Genomic DNA, 14,944 nt, shown 5'->3' on the forward strand with positions numbered 1-14,944 from the left:
TTAAGCGTTAAGCTTGCTTCTTGCTACTACGTTCTACACGCCCTTCCTCAATCAAAGGCCGGCCACGCACCCACTAGAATGGGTGTCCATGAGCGGAATGTACTTCCCATTTGGGCGTCCCATAGGATCATTTGCCTATAAATAAGCGGTCATTGACTCTATTTGAATTTAAAAGAATATTTTTCTTTAGTGTTTTGTTTATTTTGAAACAGCACACCTGAGGATTCCCATTCAGTGTTCTAAAAATAAATTTATTACGTAAATCCTTTGAATAAATTTGCTGTGTCAATAAAATACGGTAAATTCTAAACGTAAATAAATCATAAAAAAAGCATTTTCGTAAGAGGTCCTAAATAAATGTCATAGCAAAAAGGGTTTACTGTGTAATCAGCTTGGTTACAATTTGCGAGGTGTTAAGGTCGCCTAGTAGTTTTTAAAGTTGCGACTTCTTTTTTTATAATGCTATTTGCAGAGACAATGTGATGATTTTTAGATCAAAGAGAAGTCGAGCGAGAAATCATTTTTTAATTTTGAAAAATATCTCGCTGTTATCTTGATGTTTATAGTCTCATAGACGTCATCGAGTTGTTAATACCAGCGGATGTGCGGCGGAACTCCTGATGGGAGGCCAGAGGAAAGCTAGTCTTTGTACTCTGGTGTTGGATTTCACACGGACGTCTATTAACGCCCTACGGATATTAATCGGTACTTAGGGTAATTTATAACATCCCTGTTTTAAGAATAGAACTGAATTATACAAAAATGTTACCTACTTTTAATACTTCAAAGACTTAATGTCTTTATAATAATCAGTACGACTGAAGTATTTCCGAGCCAATTAGACTTGGGTCCTTCAAGAAAAAAGCGTACGAATTCTTAAAAAGGCAACGCACTTGGCTCGCAAGTGCATTACCAGCCTTTTACTAAAAAAATACATCACGAAAGCCACCGGATATCCAAATCAAAAACGCTTCAAGCGTAATGTTTGCAAAATTATCGAACTAATTTTCTTATAAGAGTATGGGACTGGACTTAAAAAGCCAAATAAGCCCCAGCATTTTTGTGTGGGAATAGACGTTAAACACGTACTACTAAATAGTAAATATAAGGGAGTACGTATTTTTAATGTCCATTCCTATACATTTTGGTTTGCTCAGAGTACGTAGCGTAATCCAAAAAGTAATTGAACGTATCTCTCACGTTTCGCAACAAACGAATTATCGAGCAACATGTAGTACGTTTGAATTGCCAGACATTAAACCAGTTTGTAACGCACTAAGCATCGCGTTCGTGATCAGTTAAATGTCAAATTCTCAATACCTTGGCATTTTAGATGGTCCAGTCAAATGGAAAATTGCTCTCGGAAGGGATGAGTTACTTGCTGTGTGTGCTCTTTGATCTTGTATATCGATTTCGTCACAAGGAATAGTAATCAATAATAAAGCTCATTCCAGCTTTGCATCTATTGCGTGTATATTAAATTAATATTAAGAATTGCATCATTTAAGAGATATATGTGTTGGATTGTTCGGTAGCACCCGGATTTCATGTTTGTGTCGCCATTCCTATCATTCGTTAATACGTTCTGCAGTTTTCTTGTTGTATATGTAGTTTTCTATTGACAATTTTATATTGACCGTCAAGATTCCCTTATATATTGTGAGTCCTGTATGGACTAAGGACTCAGAAATCGTGTTAATAGTCTTGGGAGAAATATATCTTTGCAAAAATTTTAAGCTTTTAATTACAACACCAATTTTTTTGTGTACAATTAATATTTGATGGAACGATAAAGGAAAACATAATGAAGTATGTGTTAGACTCAAAAGAGATATACAGAATACTGATCGTCTACTTGCCTATACAATAATGATCTATGTAACCTACGCAATTCCCAATATCCCAATTAGGGTTTTACAAACTACCTACACGAATATTATTGTACAACGTTTCTGTGATACGTAACGATTACTTGATGCAAGTTTTTTAATTTGATTCCCTTCGGTGTCGTGCACCCGCTATCTACACAATCGATACAAGAACACGACAGGTAGCGAGCCTAGATTGTTGGGATCAATAAACTCTCAAGGATGTTACATTGCGAATAACATCAATGGTTTTACTCCCCGGAGACTGAATTTTATGAATCGGAACTTATTTATAGCTGTTATATAGCTGTTAGTGTTTTGCTTCTGTGAATTGTAAAATTTAGGAAATAGGAGGAAAATGTGGGAGAACTTTTTAATTTCGCTAGATGTTGTATTGAATTATACAAGCTGATATACTGTAATGGTTTTCATAGAAGTGTCTGTTTAATAATATGTTTATAAATTAATAAGTGACACAGGTTTAAGACGGGAACCAATGCAACATAATTTTAATATTCAGTTACAAGTCGTTATTTTTCCGTTTATAAAGACAAAATAAGTGTATTTATATTCTTTAAATTTTGTCTTTTTCTGTCAAATTGTGTGTTCACCATTTATGCATATTAAGTGATGGTATATTGGCAGTACATGATCCTAGCTTTCCTTAAGTGGCAATCTATTCATGCATCGTTGAATGTTGTTTGTTAAGCTTAGAGTAAATGTTGCTTAGACAAAGTTAAATAAATTTACAATTTACAACATCGCAAATAAATTTACAAAGATTATTTAAATTATATTATTCAATGCCGAAACTCATCCGACAAATGGTCTCAAGAGACGAGAGAGAGAGAGAGAGATAGAGAGAGAGAGAGAGGTTTAAATGCCAAATATGACATACTAATAAATGATTTAAAATTTAAAATCTTCTGTTACCTCCCAATAGCGACCATGGCTTCAATATTCAGTTTCAACGCACAACGTTTCGACATCAGCGCTACAGATATGTAAGAACTACATAGAAAATTGCATACGAAAACATCAGTATTGAAAACTAGAGTGCGGTCGCTGTCGTAGTCGTCCAATAACTCGCACTGGTCAATCGGATCAGTAATAAACCAATTGAGGTCGTCTTTCTGAACTTGACCTCACGACTGATCGATTTACTCAAATATCGACCTTGTCACTAGTGATTTACGTACTATTTCCTCTGCAGAGTTCGGAGGCTTTCTCAAAGAAATTCGCGTGTTGATTCACTCCAATACCCCACCCGTACTTTTCTTCAATGGATTTATTTTCGTCCCCTTTATGGATACTTACGTGTTCTATATTGGCTATGTGCCAGGGACTATAAAGATAAAATATAGGTACAATTGTTATTTCGCCATGATTGTGCTACGTCAGCAACGGTAGGATTGTGGAAAGTTTTTTTCATTGTACGTAAATAGAACGGTTATAACTTTGGAATTATTTAGGGTATCTAGATGTGATTTATTATATTAGGGAGCGTTCAAGTATTACGTAACGAATTTTGGGAGGGGGGTCCTTTTGTAAAACGTTACGATGCGGGGCGGAGATCGAATTACGCGTTATTGTAACTAAAGAGTCACTAGGTAGTCACGAAACGTTTTACTATACTTGGGTACTGAAAAACGTTACGGCGAGTTACATGGGGGGGGGGGGGGGGTCGTCAATAATCTCCAAAAATTGCGTTACGTAATACTTGAACGCTCCCTTAACGACAAATAATGCAGGACTTCCAATATTCTATAATGAAATCATGAACTTCTTTATACAGTTCAACAAAGTAGCTCAATTTAACAACAGATTATATGATGTTTCTAATCAATGTCAAACACACACAGTTCCTATAAGCCACAGGACGGCGATATAATCGCGCCCTTGAAACTACTTTCGTCATAGGTGCTCGTAATATATGAATGGTACGCAGTTTCATTGATACGACTTACGGGCGTGCCGGTTCTATTTATAGTCGCGTGTTGGAATCTGTCCACGATAACGTCTCAATTTATTTTGACTTGGAATATAAATACGGTCGGGTGACCTTTGTTGAGAGGGCTATGAAGCTTTTGATGTTTTTTTACACTCGCACTCACTTCGCTGGCTTTGCGACCCAATTGGGTCCTTTTTTTCAAGACTTCCACCGCTCTCTGCTGTGTATTTTACAGGTGGAAATATTGTGTCAGTTAAGGGGCTATCCATAAACTACGTCACACGAATTTTAGGACTTTTGAACCCCTCCCCCCGTCCTTGTCATAGGTTGTCACATTTTTATAACCCCCCCTCCTGATGTGACGTCACACATTTTTGTAATTTATGTATACGTATTTAAAAATAATCGAGAGAAAACAGTTATTTTCATTTAATTAATTAAATATAGATCAAGTTCGTAAATTTTTAAAATTTTTAATTTACATCCAAACTTTGCGTTTTAGTATTTAAAATTTTAACATGGGGTCACAAAAGTATTGTGACCCCCCCATGCCCCTTGTCACACGATGTCACACTTCGGTGATACCCTCCCTCCCCATTAACGTGTGACGTACTTTATGGATGGCCCCTAATGGGTGCAGTTATTAAACAATACACAGTTAAATTCAGCGTTAAATTGTTATATATAATTAGTATTTCTCATCTTGTAGGCGTGAAAGGGGTGGCCTAATTGCGCTTCCGTAACGAATCATGTATCTTGAGTTCTTAATGTCTCTTGAGTAAAGGAAAGTGTCAATCTGCAGCATGCTGCAGCGTATTAAGCTTTAAGTCGAACAAAAAGCTCCGATCCTTTTCTTACATAGAACCGGGGGCAAACGGGCAGGATGTTCACCTGATGTTAAATGATAGCGCCACCCATGGACACTCAATGCCAGAGGGCTCGTGAGTACGTTGCCGGCCTTTTAAGAATTTGTACGATCTTTTCTTGATATTCGAGATAGGCACATCCTATTATTGTTGCATTGGCCTACTCGTTACGACCCTGCCGCAGTTTCTTTTACGCGAAAAGCTTAAAGCTCAAGTATACGCTATATTCCGTAACTTGGGCAACGTTATCTAATAGCGTAGCTAAACATTATTATAATATGAAACATGTTGTCGTTTGACATTGAATGGCCATTGAAAATAACAAACTAAGAAATATTTTGTGAAGGTCCTATAATATATGCATTATGCATAGTATATTTTCATAGTGTGAATGAAAAGCATAAAATTCCAAGTTACTGTTTATCGTCAGAAGGCTACTTCACATCCGCTCGTATCAAGGTGGCTGATTGTTGTTGAATAGATGGAAACTAAAATATTATTTTAAGAATTTCCCTGTAAAGCACGTGGATGCAACTGTAATAAGAAAAACTACAAAATCTCTAAGCATGGAATAAAGAATAAGCTTCATTAAGTTTAGAATTAACTATATTTATTTGTTGTCACTATTCGGGACTTTGTACTATTTGCATTGTTTGATATTATTCTCTTCAAATTTCATAATCTTAGGCATTATTATAGCACCCTTAAATACTTATCAATATAATATAGTAAAAAATGCATACAGTGTCAATATACTTATGTATAAATTGATAATAAATAAATGTACAGAATGAGTATTTACTCTTTCGTTTTCGCGTTTATTAAATATATAACACAAACAATATTGTTGACATTGTAATAAAATTAATTATATTATTTCATAACAGAAGTTACTGAGATATCGCTCTAGCAAATTTTAAGTTGAACCCTTTCAAAAATACAAATCTTACCTCTTTTTAATATAAGTATAGATTTTAAAGAAGGAATTATTTTGTAAGCTCTAGAAAGCACCATGATGAGACTTTTCATCTTCGTCAAAGGTAGACGTCAAATTACGCATAGGTTATTCAAAGGTCGTGGAACGTTGAACTTTGTCGGAAGCGTGTTTTGGCTAATTGGCTCCGAACGATTTTGTGCAGGTTTACTGCGCAGTGCTAGGTAGGTTAACCATGTCACTTTCAACCCCCGTGCTGAGGGATGAATTTTATTTTATATGTAATAAAAAAAATCTAAAGAGGGTATCTGAGGGTAGCGAATTTTTCTACTACAGTACTATTGGACGCACACAGCGCACGGTTGGCGGTAAATTTTTAATTTAAAAAAAATCGCTCGATTGGGCTGTACTCTCAGTGCTAAATAGTTTTAATTCACCAAAGCATGGCTTCTACCCTCATTTTATCTCTATGGAATAAATCTTCATTGACAAAAAGCAATGAGTTTATCATCCTGTCCGCTTTGCTGATATAATCATAAATCGTTTGATGGTATCCGTTATGCGTTGATATAACGTCGTGTGGGCGGCTGTATTTGCGTCTCGTCCGCTGATTTTTCCTGTACAATGACTCATCACTTAAATTGAGAGATTTTAGCCTGTGAAAGTGGTACGACGCTTATATATTTTCAAATTAAAATGTTACATTGTAGTGGTTGTAATCTTTAATTGAGAACAGTAGTATTTTGTAATATTGGGTGTGGTAGTTGATAATTTCACATGAATGGTAAACCAATGATAAACACTCCTTGTTGTAACATACCCAGGGTTTTCTGGGGTCTAACTATTAAACTTCTAAGCGGGATATCTAGGTATTTTATTAACAAAATCAAAATGTGCGATTTAGTTAGAATACTTTAGCCCATATTCTTATTCGTATCTCAAGTCAAAGTCTCGTCTTGAGCGCTGTCAAATGTGTCAAATTTTATAACTGAATAAATCGTCTGACAGGTCCTTAAACTAGATTTAGGTGTGATTGACGTTTTAGAATAGGATTCTTCGAAACGCTCACTATTATACGTTCTATTATATAGTTTATTAAATTATATTTTTAAGATAAATATGTGTTATAAAGTTACTTAAGAGTTAAGACATAATTATGTCTGTCATACAATTTCTTTACTTAAAATATATTAGCCATACAACAAATAAATTTTATGCCGCGTATAAAATATTAGCAATTATACAGTTGAAATATGCTTATCTAATGCTAAACAAACTTGTTTTATACCGTGACGGCTAAAAGTTTCCGCCAATACGATATTGTTAGTCTCAATCATTCATTTTGGTAAAGGCTTATGAATAGATGATTGCAATCATGATAAGAAAGATAACATTATATCGTCATGATATACGAGTCGTTGATGATCAGTCACTTTCCAAGCGGCTTGATCCCTTGGCGTTCCGTAGAGATGGGAATGGGATGGGATGGGATTTCTCTGCTTCTTATACCACAGATGGAGAATGTTCAGAGGAGTTGATGGCATTAATACCTACAGCTGAGTTTATAATCGGACGTCAAGGCAGAATACAAAATACCATCCGTATCATCTCGTCTCACCTCGACGTCCGTCGTTCCACAACTGAGCGTTTCTTAAGGCAGTTTTTGCCACACACCATCTCTGTGTAACCAGCTGCCCACTGAAGTATTTCCGAAACAATTCGACTTAGGGTCCTTCAAGAAAAGCGTACCAGTTCTTAAATGGCTTTGCGAGCCTTCTGTCAATGTCAGTGTCCAGGGGTGGGGATAACACTTTACATCAGAGCCTCCTATAGAAGCTTTGTACTAATATTTTATTGTCGATTAGTAGTTTCAAAGAACACTCAAACTACACAAATTTTGCTAAATAAGAGTCGGTGCAAAAATTCTTAGTGAGGACTCTATGTGTTTTGCCCATGCACTATTGGGTTCGGGGGCATGTTTTTTTAGTAATGTATGTTGTAGCAATAGCTGAAAGTTAAAACAATTTTTAATCTATAGCGGATAGTGACGTTATTTCGTCAACATAGAGTATTTAGTGGTATTTGTCGTGATCTATGCGACACTGGCTATATTTGCTTTTGTTTTGTTTTTCTCAATAATTTATTGAATATTAGCGTTCCTTCTTCCGCTTTCCCTATTTTATTTTTCCATACAGTATTTGCCTAGAGAGCAAGTAGGCCTCTCTATTTATAAAAGTGTCCTCATTGTACTGGTTTTGTAACGCAATGACATGTAACTTGTAAATATTTTGACACAATACTACGATATTTTTAAGAGAAGAGAAACATTTACATTATCTTCGGTGAGCCTTACGATTAAGGTTTACGAGGTTTAACAGCGTGACTAATGTCCTAACCCATTGATGGTAAAAGCGATGACCTCGTGAGACAATGAATGAAATGCGTAGACATCGTAAATATTGGATATTCACAAACAAATCCATTCAAGGGACGTTTATTGGCGCCTTCGAATGGCAGTGTGTTTTGATGGTTTTACCGTGGGACTTGTTAATGGGTTATAGCGTTTACTGTATTGTATGTAATTGTCTTTGGTTTCTTTTTTATTGCTCATACAAAACGTACGTAGTAAATCCCTACTCAATCCCTTTTAAGCGATCTCTTCGTAAATAAATATTTATTTAAATGTTATGATATTCGTTATATTATGTACGTTGATATTCGGTAAAGATTTATTTGAATCTATAGGTTAAGCTGTGAATAACTGAAAAAATACGGATTTTTTAATTTTACGAAACATTTTAATTTTCCTTCAGTATTTTTTGTACTGTTGTTGTTATATATAGTGTAAGTATACATTTATCAGTGATTTGATTATGTCTACAAACATTTATAAATATATTAACAGTGTAAAAAATGTAATTGGAACTCCAAAACTTTTCGTAAAAATAAATACGGGTTGATAAGGACAAATATTATTTGGTATTTGTGTACTTATTAAGATTTTTAAAGGATTTTTTTTCTCCTTGACGTTCCACGAGTGAACGCTTTTTAAGTCACATTTTGCCGTTCACCTGTTGCCATTCCAGGTATTTCCGAACCGTTACGACTTAGGGCCCTTCAAGAGACACTACTACCTAAAAGGCAGGTAACCCACTAGAAGTAGTGGTGTTACCAGTGCCTGCTTGTTTGCCTTCCGTCTCATAAAAAAGACAGTAGATGGTAAAGATAGTTCTACAGACATACTATGAAAGTATCAAGATATTCGATATTCAAGTATATTCTTTATTAGAAGCATATATAATTAAAATTTCGTTCCCATACTCCTCCGAAACGGCTCGACCGATTCTTATTAAATTTTTTATGCATATTCAGTAAGTCTGAGAATCGGCTACTATCTATCTTTCAAACCCCTAAGTGATAAAAAGTCCACCCCTAAATTTTAATGTTTTTTGATAAACATACAAAAGTACATACAACCCCTAATTTTCACCCCTTTGCGATCAACCCCTATTTTTATTATAGTAGATAGTTATTTTTATTGAACTAAAAAAATGTTTCCTAGAAATAATATACATGGCAAAACAACGTTTGCCGGGTCAGCTAGTAATAGGAAAAATTAGTTTACGAAATGTAAACAATCTTTAATATCAAGTACGGTAGCTCTCAGGTAAAAATAATGATGGAATGTGAATCGTCAATCGAGGCGGACCTTGAACCTGCCTCTGTCAAGATATCGACGTTCAAGTGCGCAGCAATGTGCAAGACATACGCCCGAGCAAAAAGCTGCGGACCGGTAATGGTAATAGCTTGAGTAATGATGCGTTCACACTGATGTAACGACCCAGCGACTGATGTGAATGCGGTGAATGGAAAAAATGTTGGTACTAACAGAAATGCCTAGTTTCATATTTTTCTGGTACAAAACTCGAGATCGAGGAGGAGTCATCATCATGCTGTCATTTAGTACATTATATTCAAGATGAAAACAAAAAAAATATGTAACGGTTGAAATAGAGCTAGGAGATACAAATTCCACTTGCGAGTATTCAAAGGTGTATAGTAATTTAAAGTTACTACACGACACCTTTGAATATATATACATATTATTATTTATATTATAGCCTCTTTATTTCCATAATGAATATTAAACAAGTATATCATGATTAATATATGTAGGTATGTTTTAAAAAATGTAATATTTAGTACTATTACTAATCCTTAAATTTAAATTCCAATTATAATTAATAATTTCAATGTATATAAATTAAAAAGAATCAAAATCAAAATTCATTTACGGGAGACCCCCTTAACGGGTAAAGGCCTCCTCCATTTTGCTCCACATGTGTCTCTCTTGCTTTAGTGACCAAGTTTTCACATACAATATACATATATAGTATACATTTTACATTTTGTTCCACTATAAAAAAGGTTTTTTATATCCTGTAAAGAGTTTTCGATATTTTTACCTATAGGTACTATATTTAAATCATATAGTAATTAATATAATGATACTTACGGGTCTACAGATTCACAAAACGGGGAGTCCTAAAAACACTTTACTTTACCTAAATATCCTGTATATTGTGTATATGTCACCGTAAAATTGTAAAAACCGTTAGATTGTAATCTATCTCGCGAGATTGTAAACTGTCGAAAGATTGTGAACCTCAACGAACTGCTTACAAATTAACGTATTATTATTCGGTAGTTATATGAAATTGTTGGGAAGTAAAATTAATCTGTAGTTGACCAAAGAAGTTTGAATGATAACTAAGTTAGTGTAGTACAATCTACCGAATACCGATAACCGATAACCGATAGATTACAATCTAACGGTTTTTACAATTTTACGTTAACATATATATAATAAAAAAAAATCTTTCTTTCTTTCAAATAAATGTAATTAATAATAGTCATTATTTTTTTATACGCTATCACTAATTTCATGGTTCTATTATATTGCATCAGTAGTATTAGTTACATATTATTTTTATTATTATTGCGACTTTTTTAGCGTCGCGTCCCAGTTCCCTTTAACCGCGTCCTTAGCCGTCATCTGTTGCAACGTGAACTCATCACTCAATGTTTCCTTTCCGTTCCCACTGACGTTCGTTTGCCCTTTATATAGACGATTCTTTTAATATGTGGATTAGTTTATATACTTGACAATACTTTGAATAGACAAAAGCATCGGCTTTTGTATTGATTTATACTATTTCTCTCTAGCCTATTATTTCTCTAAACTCTTAAATGACTTCGGATATTTACTTTACTTTAATTTGTAATAATTGTATATATCTTTACATCTATAAATATCTGAAGTATTGTTCCTATAACGTAATATTATATTTTAGAAATAGAAGTTATGCCGGTAACAAAGCTTGAGATGTTCCGAGTTCATTCCGGAGTAATCCATAATTCTCTTTGAAATACTTTGATACTTGATATGTGACTAACGTACAGAAATATTCCCGTATATTGCGATGGGAAAAGAATGGCGTGATCACTTTGGTCTCGGCAATGGCTGATGCCATCAACAGTTATTGGTGGGCCAATTAGTCGTGCATTCTGCGAATAGCTGGGGTTAACGGTAGAAATTAGCGCTACAGTTTTGTTAACAGGCGTTGTATAGTTCTTAAAGTATTTGGGAATATATTTTTTTGAAGTCACGTCACGAAGATGTGCAGCGTTTTTGTTGAAGAAAAGGGAGAGAGCGATTGAGAGAGAGTGAGAAGGGTGAATTACCTCATAGAAATTCTATTTTTAAAATTAAAATTTCGTAAAGAGAATTTATAAAATATTTTAGTATTTTATATTTTATGAAAAATAATTTATTGAAATCTCAAATGACGAATTGTAAATTAAAATGTCACCTGTTTTTATTATCGAAGAAATTAATTAAAAAAAAAATATATAATTTGTATTAATTTTTGATGGAAATTGCATATATATATATATATATTATATATATATATATATCTATCTGTCTCATTGTTATTTAAATGTTCTTCTGCCGTGTTGATATTTTTCTAGTCTGTGAAACTGTTCTAGCAAATATCTAATAGTCAATATATTAGGTACTAGCGGACCTGCCTTGTCTTAAATACAAAAAAGAAAAAAAGACATCTTGAACACAAACAATTTCATCAAATTCGGACCAGCCGTTTAATTACAAACACGCACAGAGTATATTTGACTTTACTATGTAACATATACGTGATGTATTTGTTTTTTAATAAATTGCCAAATTATTAAAATACTTTCCACCATTACTGAAAGGACGTACTTTATCTTTTATTATATTAATTTTCATGTAAATATTCCTTTCGAAATTCCTTGAAGAGCCGGAAGGAAATCTTGCAAAATAGAAAACACGAAGGATATAGCGTTGTTATTAATAGAAAAAGCTTCACAGATTCCCGGCGCTCTCGGCTTTCTTTTTAACGAATCTCATTATTTTCTTGTTTCAGGTAAGAATGGGAACGTCTATTATGAAAGATCATATTTATGCGGCGCCAAAGGATTTTATTGTGAAGGGAATAGAGGTACATAGTGGAATTATTAAGCGTTTCGAGTTTGTGAAGTCTTTATTAAAATGTGATGAGGAGCATGTAATGCAGCTGCTTAAATTTTGTAAAAAACCATGGCGATTTAACAGTGTGACGGGTTCTTCTTGCCCGTTCTACGCCCTTGATTTAAGAACTGGCGGTAAATGTATGGAAGCATTTTTTACTGATGTTCATAATAATTAATTTAATTTAGATTTTATGAGTACAAGAGTTGTGTAACTCACAGATTCCATTAAAAAGTTACGTCAAAATCGAATACATATGTAGCGTCCAAGTCATTAAATCTTATCTTTGCAATGTCGAATTTGTCGAAATTAATTTAAAAAACATAATTTGACATGAATTGAATGACTTGAATGACAGTTGAAACAAAAATAATAAGTTTCGACCTACTCAAATGCCTTAGTTTTGTCATACGTAGCGGTGAATTCTACTATTTATTTGCACTGCCGAATATGTCAAAATTTATAAGCTACTAGCTGTCCCCGCGAACTTCGTTTGTCCTTAATGTGATTTTACTTAGCCTACCTTTTTAGTACGTACCAATATGGAACATTTTGCTATGCTACCCCAAAGACTGTTCGGTTTTCTGGAATGGAAACTTTTTAGGGTTTTCTGTGAATTTTTCTCTATACAAACCTCAAGATTTTAATTAACAAATAATTATATTATTTCATTAAAAAAGTAGGGGTTGGTCGTAGAGGGGGGAATTTTTTTTAAATTAAGGGTTGTATGTATTTCTTATTTTTTTATTATTATTTAAAAAATAAAAATTTAGGGCTGAACCACCCTTCACGTTTAGGGGTTTGAAAGATAGATAGTAGCCGATTCTCAGACTTACTAGATATGCAAAAAAAAACATAAGAATCGGTCGAGCCGTTCCGAAGGATGTGATGGGAACGAACATTGTGACACGAGAATTTTATATATTAGATTTATATTTGACATGTCTTTGATGACGTTTGAAAGCAAATTTAAGTTTTGAGCTTCGAAAGTACTCAAAAAAGTCACATAAAATTTTGAAAAAAACCTATGTATACAGTTGGTACGTACTGCGTACACACAGATGAGTACTCGTTAATATTACATAACTTAAAGAAACAGTCTTTTACATATACTTATTTGACAATTTAAAAATACATATAAATACTTCATTTATCTCGCTTGATCTTGAAACGGGAAGTGAGTTCAAAGAGAGATTTGAAAAGAAATTCGTTTCATTGCATTTTTATAGCGGATTGCAGGCTTATAAACATTCAAAGGTTCTCGTCTAACTAGTAGGTATTCAATTTAGTTGAGCCATGGGAGCTGTGTAGTACTTATTAAAATTGCGATATACGATGTTATGACAACACATTATGTTTAAAAAGTTCACAATTTATTGATATTGGTAGCTATGCAACACTTATAAACGTCAATATTTTAAAAAACTTGTGTTTTCTTATGTACACGCGTTAGAAGTTATACTTCTTTGGCGTAACAAGTACAAATCTTAAAAAAAAAAATATTTTCGCCTCATTCTACGTTAGCATTAGCAAGAGAGAGAGTGAGATAGAGCGAACATCGCATCACGCAGTGACATGGAGCGAGAGGTGGGAGAGAGCTAGAGTGAGAAAGATTTAGAGAGAGATCGAGAAATAACTACACGATTGGTATCCGTTTAGTAGTTACATATTTAGATGACAATTCTGTCGCATAACGTCTTGTGCAGTACATACAGGTTTTTTATTTATTTATATTATCATTAGCGCGTATACAGTGTGAATATAGATATACAAATACATGGAGTGATCATATACTGGTACATGATCATCTATTGGGGCTTTTACCTTAGTAATAATTAATTTATAAAAGAAGATTCACTTCTGATACACATGGTACTTTGTACGCACGCACTTTTTTGTATCAGACAAGTTTGTATGAATACTTGACTATAATGTGTGAGGCGTCAAGAATATATTCGTTAGCAAATTATAATATAATTTCGTTGTGCACAGATTTATAACTGACAGGCTTCTTAGGAGAAAGGGGATCGCAAATTACAACACAAGTCGGTCCTTGTTCATATTATTCTCATCGAAGATTGCGTTTTGAGATAATTTGTCTGAATTCTGAAATGTTTGCTCCGGGCTGTAAGCACGGTAAAGGATGGGGTTGATTAAAATATAAAGATTTGTTATGAACTATTGCAAACTTAGCTAGAAACTAAAGCTATTTATTTTTTAATAATATTTTGGAAATAATAAAATAGTGAATTTGAAATTGATCCAGTAATTTTTGAGTATTCGTTACAAACGTTAATTAAATATTTCCTCATTCCATATATTCAGTACGTATGTGTGCATTAATGTTACAATATTAGATTAGAATATTATAATAGCTTCACTATTATTCATCGTTTTACAATAGAAGTCGATAAAAAAACTCACGGGGTAAATCGGGTTAACTAATTTAAATTAAAATATTCCTAAAAATCTACCATAATTTGTGGAAATACATAAAAATCTGTTCAATAATTAGAATATAATTGCATATTTTTTTCGCTTTATTATCTAATAACACCTTAAACATACGCACCCCAATGGCATTTACAACCTTTTAGATCTGGGCATCTGTTTCGTGATATATTTATTTTTCTTAATAGACAAGTAGGTGATCAACCTCCCGTGTCACACGCCGTCGACCTTAAACCAATAAGGCATGCCGGCGTCCTCACGATAAAAGTTTTACCAGTCTATTAAATATAGTATTAAGTC

At 33.8% G+C, this 14,944-nt stretch overlaps 1 protein-coding gene and 1 long non-coding RNA gene across 3 annotated transcripts in view; both read left to right on the forward strand.

Annotated features, from left to right (window-relative positions):
• LOC125052478 (E3 ubiquitin-protein ligase CBL-B-B) overlaps nt 1–14,944 on the forward strand; it is a 61,668-nt gene that overhangs the window by 4,177 nt on the left and 42,547 nt on the right. The window lies entirely within an intron of this gene.
• LOC125052479 lies at nt 4,080–13,665 on the forward strand. The gene is made up of 3 exons (XR_007117451.1): nt 4,080–4,195; nt 6,285–6,286; nt 13,647–13,665. It is a non-coding gene; the product is annotated as an uncharacterized LOC125052479 (long non-coding RNA).

The sequence above is a fragment of the Pieris napi genome, chromosome 9 (genome assembly GCF_905475465.1).
Source record: "Pieris napi chromosome 9, ilPieNapi1.2, whole genome shotgun sequence".
NCBI lineage: Eukaryota > Metazoa > Arthropoda > Insecta > Lepidoptera > Pieridae > Pieris > Pieris napi.